The sequence below is a fragment of the Arachis ipaensis genome, chromosome B3, assembly GCF_059453495.1.
Source record: "Arachis ipaensis isolate K30076 ecotype BB chromosome B3, ASM5945349v1, whole genome shotgun sequence".
NCBI lineage: Eukaryota > Viridiplantae > Streptophyta > Magnoliopsida > Fabales > Fabaceae > Arachis > Arachis ipaensis.
In genome coordinates this window covers 100,421,691-100,428,520 of record NC_142438.1, presented here as the reverse complement: position 1 = coordinate 100,428,520, position 6,830 = coordinate 100,421,691, and the positions used below count along the sequence as shown (strand labels likewise).

At 40.2% G+C, this 6,830-nt stretch overlaps 1 non-coding gene across 1 annotated transcript; it reads right to left on the bottom strand.

Moving 5' to 3' along the window:
• On the bottom strand, positions 1-107 carry LOC148571768 (small nucleolar RNA R71). The gene has a single exon (XR_015908882.1). It is a non-coding gene; the product is annotated as a small nucleolar RNA R71 (small nucleolar RNA).
• Positions 108-6,830: the final 6,723 nt, after the last annotated feature.

Genomic DNA, 6,830 nt, shown 5'->3' with positions numbered 1-6,830 from the left:
AGGTTGAGAGCTGAGGTACAAACCTTCAGGCAACAAGATGGTAAAACTCTCTATGAAGCATGGGAGAGGTTTAAGGACTTGACAAGAAGGTGCCCGCTAGATATGTTCAATGAATGGGTGCAGTTACACATTTTCTATGAAGGTCTTTCTTACGAATCAAAGAAGGCAGTAGACCACTCATCCGGGGGATCTCTGAACAAGAAGAAGACTATTGAAGAAGCCATAGATGTCATTGAGATTGTAGCCGAGAATGACTACTTCTATGCTTCTGAAAGAGGGAACACTAGAGGAGTGATGGAGCTAGACAACGTGGATGTACTGCTTGCTCAAAACAAGATGATCACCAAGCAGCTGGCTGACCTTACCAAGAAGATGGAAAGAAACCAAGTAGCAGCAATCACTACCTCATCAGCAGCTCAAGAAGGAGTGAATGCAGAGGCAGAGGATGATCAGGAATAAGCCAACTACATTGGGAACTCACTTAGGCAGACCCATGATCCATACTCCAAAACTTATAATCCTTGTTGGAGGAACCACCCAAACTTTGGGGGGGGGGGAATCAACAAGATCAAGGCCAAGATCAGAGACGTCACAACCCCAACAACAATGCAACTCAACAATATTCCATACAGAGATCATATCAGCACCCACCTAACAATACCTCTCAACATCCATATCAAAACCAAAATGGCCCTTCTCATCCCTCCAATCTCAACTCACCATCATTCGAAGATAGTCTCTCAAGGATCGAAACTCTACTTGAACGTATATACAAAGAAGTTCAAGACAGTAAAATGTTCCGAGAGGAAGTACGGTCCAATATGCAGAATCAAGATGCTGCCATCAAGAAACTTGAGACACAAATTGGCTACCTATTTAAGCAAGTTCCCAGCCATAACCTGTGCAGCAACATTGAGTCAAACCCAAGGGAGGAATGTCAGGCTATCACCCTCAGAAGTGGGAAGGAATTGAAGGAAACTTCCAAGAAACCACAAGAGAAGAACTCAAATGAAGGGGAAGAGGAACGAGATGAAGTCCAAGTTCCCACTCCCAATTCACAGCAAAAAGGAGAAATGCTGAAGCCAGACGTTCCAAAAGCTCCATACCCTCAGTAATTGAAAAAGAAGGGGGATGACAACCAATTCTCAAGATTTTTGGAAATCTTCAAGAAACTACAGATTAACATACCCTTTGCTGAAGCAATAGAGCAAATGCCGCTCTATGCCAAGTTCTTGAAGGAATTAATGACCAAGAAGAGAAGCTGGAAGAGCAACAAGACTGTGATACTAATCGAAGAATGTATTGCCATCATTCAGCACAAACTACCCCAGAAATTGAAGGATCCTGGGAGCTTTCATATTCCTTGTATTATAGGGGAAATCACAGTGGAAAAGGCTCTATGTGATTTAGGAGCCAGCATAAATCTTATGTCTGTAGCTATGATGAGAAAAATGAGGATTGAGGAGGCCAAGCCAATAAAAATGGCCCTACAACTGGCAGACCGATCATTCAAGTTTCCTCATGGCATAGTAGAAGACTAGCTGGTGAAGGTAGGAGATTTTATCTTCCCAGCAGACTTTGTAGTGTTGGACATGAAGGAGGGAGCCAAGGCCTCCATCATCCTGGGAAGACCATTCTTGGCCACTGCTGGAGCTATCATTGATGTCCAAAAAGGTGAACTTACCCTGAGATTACATAATGAGAAGATAACATTCAATGTGTTCAAGGCCATGAGCTACCCACAAGAACCATTGGGAGAATGTATGAGGTTGGATTCACTAGAAGATGCAGTACAAGAGGTTTTTGAAGAAGAAGAACTTGAGGGGTTAACAGAAGAGGAATCAGCATCAAGCGAAGAGGCTGCAACAGTGGAGATTCATGTTCAGGGCACACCAGAGGAGGAGAATGAAAGAAAAGAAGCACCCAAACTTGAACTCAAAGCACTGCCGTCCACTCTCAAATATGCATATTTAGGAGAGAATGAAAGTTACCCAGTGATTATAAACTCAGCCCTCAACCAAGAACAAGAGGATGAACTACTCCAAGTATTACAAAAGCATAAGGATGCCATTGGATGGACCCTCGCTGACTTGAAGGGAATCAGTTCGGCCATATGCATGCATAAGATACTATTGGAAGATGATGCCAAACCATCCATCCAACCCCAAAGGAGGCTAAATCCAGTCATGAAAGAAGTAGTACAGAAGGAAGTCATGAAGTTGTGGCAAGGAGGGGTGATCTACCCAATTTCGGATAGCCCATGGGTCAACCCCGTCCAAGTGGTCCCCAAGAAAGGAGGAATCACTGTAGTACCCAATAAAAGGAACGAACTCATACCTACAAGAACGGTCACAGGATGGAGGATGTGCATTGACTACAGGAAACTCAATGAAGCTACAAGAAAAGATCACTTCCCACTTCCCTTCATGGATAAGAAGTTGGAAAGACTTGCAGAACACGCATATTACTGTTTTCTAGATGGTTACTCAGGATATAACCAAATAGTGATTGATCCGAGAGACCAGGAGAAAACGTCATTTACTTGCCCATATGGAGTGTTTGCATACAGGCACATGCCATTTGGGCTATGTAATGCTCCTGCAACGTTTCAACGCTGCATGCTTTCTATCTTCTCAGATATGATAGAAAAATTCATTGAAGTCTTTATGTATGACTTTTCAGTATTCAGGGATTCCTTTCCCAATTGCCTAAATCACCTTGCCCTGGTGTTAAAAAGATGTCAAGAAACCAATCTGGCCTTGAATTGGGAGAAATGTCACTTTATGGTGACAGGAGGAATAGTTCTTAGCCATAAGGTTTCTAACCAAGGCATTGAGGTAGACAGAGCTAAAGTGAAACTCATTGAAAAATTACCCCCACCAAGTGAAGTCAAGGCAATTAGGAGCTTTTTAGGGCATGTTGGCTTTTACAGAAGATTTATCAAAGATTTTTCAAAGATAGCCAAGCCCTTAAGCAATCTCCTTGTATCTGATACACCATTTGTCTTTGATGAAAAGTGCATGCTAGCATTCGAAAACTTGAAAAAGAGGCTGTCCTCTGCCCTTATTATTTTCCCACCTGATTGGAACTTACCATTTGAACTGATGTGCGATGCATCTGATTTTGCAGTTGGGGCAGTATTAGGACAGAGGAAAGATAACTTGGTTCATGTGATATACTATGCCAGCAAAGTCCTCAATAACACTCAAAGAAATTATACCACTACTTAAAAGGAGTTGCTGGAAATAGTTTTTGCATTTGACAAATTTAGATCATACCTCATTGGTGCTAAAGTGATCGTTTTCACATATCACACAGCACTTAAATATTTATTTGCTAAGTAGGAATCAAAACTAAGACTGATAAGATGGATCTTGTTGTTGCAGGAATTCAACATTGAGATCAGAGACAAGAAAAGAGTGGAGAACAAGGTAGCCGGTCACCTATCCAGAATCCCTCAGGACAAAGGTGGAACACATGATGCCAGTGTGAATGAGTACTTCCCAGATGAGTAGTTAATGACGGTTCACAAAGCACCTTGGTTTGCAGACATTGCCAATTTCAAGGCAACTAGGGCTTTACCTCCAGAGATCAACAAACATCAAAAAAGGAAGCTCATCAATGATGCAAAATATTTTGTCTGGGATGAGCCATATCTCTTCAAGAAGTGTTCAGATGGAATCCTGAGAAGATGTGTCTCAAAAGAAGAGGGACGAGAAGTCCTGTGAAACTGCCACGGCTCGTGCTATGGAGGCCATTTTAGAGGGGAAAGAACTGCAACAAAGGTGTTACAAAGTGGATTCTTTTGGCCCACCCTTTTCAAGGATGCCAAATAACTAGTAAAAAACTACAATGAATGCCAAAGAGCTGGAAACTTACCCAAAAGAAATGAGATGCCACAGAATTTCATCTTAGAACTGGAACTATTTAATGTGTGGGGAATTGATTTCATGGGACCATTCCCAACCTCATATTCAAACAAGTATATCTTGGTAGCAGTGGATTATGTTTCTAAGTGGGTAGAGGCTATTGTAACCCCAACAAATAATAACAAGGTGGTCATAAACTTTCTCAAAAAGAATATCTTTAGCCGGTTCGGAGTCCCCCGAGCACTCATCAGTGATGGAGGGAGCCATTTTTGTAACAGACCACTAGAAGCTCTCCTCTTACGATACGGGGTGAAACACAAGGTTGCCACGCCCTACCATCCCCAAACAAGTGGGCAAACTGAGATATCTAACAGAGAATTAAAAAGGATTCTGGAGAAGACTGTAGAAGCATCAAGAAAGGACTGGTCGAAGAAGCTAGATGATGCTCTTTGGGCATACAGAACGGCATTCAAAACACCAATCGGGATGTCCCCATATCAACTGGTGTATGGAAAGGCCTGTCATTTACCATTGAAGCTGGAACACAAAGCCCTCTGGGCTCTCAAGCTACTAAATTTTGATAGCATTGCTGCTGGTGAAAAGAGGGTCTTACAGCTGCAGGAAATGGAGGAGTTTAGACCTCAAGACTATGAAAATGCCAAGATCTATAAAGAAAAGGTGAAGAGAAGACATGACCTCAATCTGACACCCAGGGGCTTCGAAAAAGGATAGCAAGTTGATGACATGTCATCATGTCATATTTTTCTATGCTTTTTCATACAAGAAATTGATAATTAGTGCTTAAATATTGCATTCTTTTATGCTTAAATGGTATATTTCCTTGATCTTTTAATTTTATAAATTTGGTAGGAAATAAGAAGAAAAAGAAGCAAAAAGAGCACAAAATAAGCTAAAAAGAAGAAAAGAGAAATTTTGGGTACACTTTGAAGTTGAGCACGCTTTGAAACCTTAGGCCACGCTTTTAAAAGCGTGACCCATGACCATGAGGCTTTGGCATATGCATTAATGCACATGTACGCATGCGTTTAATAATTATGCAATGCATGAACGCATTAGCATTATTAATTAAATAAATAAAAGCATGCATGCATGAAATGTATAACGCCAATGAAATGAACGCTGAATGAATGAAATACATGCATTATTAATTAAAGCCAATGGAAAATTTCATGTAAGATATTATTAAAGCAAATGGCTTTAACGTTATTACAATTGGCATTAATTAATAAAGATGAATGCATGCATGAATCATTTGATTGTTAAAGCTTACATTAATGCATTGCAATATAAAGCATGTATTGCATTCATTAAAGAGAACAAAATAAAAGCATAAAGCCTAGCGTTCAATTAAAGAAAGGAAGCAAGAGCGCTCGGTTGGTTTTGTGAGTTTTATCGGGCTTGCCACAAGGAAAATACAAAGTGCAATACAGCAAAAGGGGAACAGCCAGATTCGAACTTGGTGCTTCTCATATCAAAAGCAAGGAGCACTCCACTCTTCCAAAGAAATCAACACCAAGATGCCTCCACCATGGTTCGAACTTGAAAGCATGGCACCCAAGGCAAGGCGCTACAATGGGAAGCTCAGTTTGCTTTCTCAACTGAGCGCTATCCCCATCCCCCAATCTTCGCACAATTTGGGCGCACCTAGGACAAGAAAGAAAGCTTAGTTCATTTTTTCAACTGAGCTCTATTGAGGTGTGACATGAGCAAGGCTGGGACACGCACAAATTGGGCAAGCCAAAGACAAGTTTGGGCGCTCAGTTTGGTTTTTCAACTAAGCCATGCCCTGGGAGTGTCACCCATGGGCCAAAATTCAACCAAAATTCCATTTAAATTCAATTCTTCACCAAATTGAATCAAGGCCAACCAAACCCATCTCTCTTCAAATCCAAAGCAAGCAAAGCCCACATCATCACTCAAAGACACAAGAACAAGCTAGAATTAGGATTTTCATTTAATTTGTTTTTCATTTCAATTTTATTTTGTAAAGCCTATATAAGTAATCATTTTCATCTTTGTATAGGAGCTCCATTAGAAAATATAGAAGGCTGGCTCCACTAGGGAGCATTGGAATTTGAGAGCTCTCTCTTAGTTTTCATTTCTGTTTTAAATCTTGGATTGAGATTGGAAGGAATTCTGTTTTCATTCTCTATCTGCAACTTCTCTTGTTCTTCTTCTGCAATTTACTTTTCCATTTTCATTTTGCAATTGCTCTTGTTGGATCAAGAAAGGATTTGAGATCTAGACTTGTTTTCTAGTCTCTTCCACTCCTGAGATCTTCAACACTCTTTTAATTGCTGTAAATTAAGCATCAGTCATTTTCTGTTTTTTAGTTCTTCAAGCATTTTGACTTTCTGTTTCATTCCTCTTCAATTCCCTCTCCTGCATTCTGCACTTTACATTTGATGCTTGCCGTGAGCTTGATTAATATTTTCTGCAACTTTACATTTCTTGCAAATGCTCTAAGTTCTTATTCACTGAAATTTTGTTTCTCTGTTTACATTGCTCCCAGCACCCAGTTCCTTTTATTCTTCCTGCAATTTAGATTTCCAGTTGCTTGAATTACTGCTTCCATTTTACTTTTCCTGCAAGTTAATTCTTCAGTAATTGTTCTAAGTTACTGATTTACTGCTTTTATTTAAATTTCTTGCACCCAATCCCCTTTACATTTTATGCAATCTACCTTTCTTGTCATTTAAGATTTTGCCAATTTACCTTTCTTGCACTTTAAGTTTCTGCACATTTACTTTCTGCAATTTATAATTCCTTGTCATTTACATTCTGTTGCTTCAAGTCTCACCCAATTTCACTTAAATGTTAGCTTGACTAAATTAATCACCCACTAAAGTTGCTTGATCCATCAATCCCTGTGGGATCGACCTCACTCTAAGTGAGTTTTACTACTTGATGCGACCCGGTACACTTGCCAGTGAGTTTTAG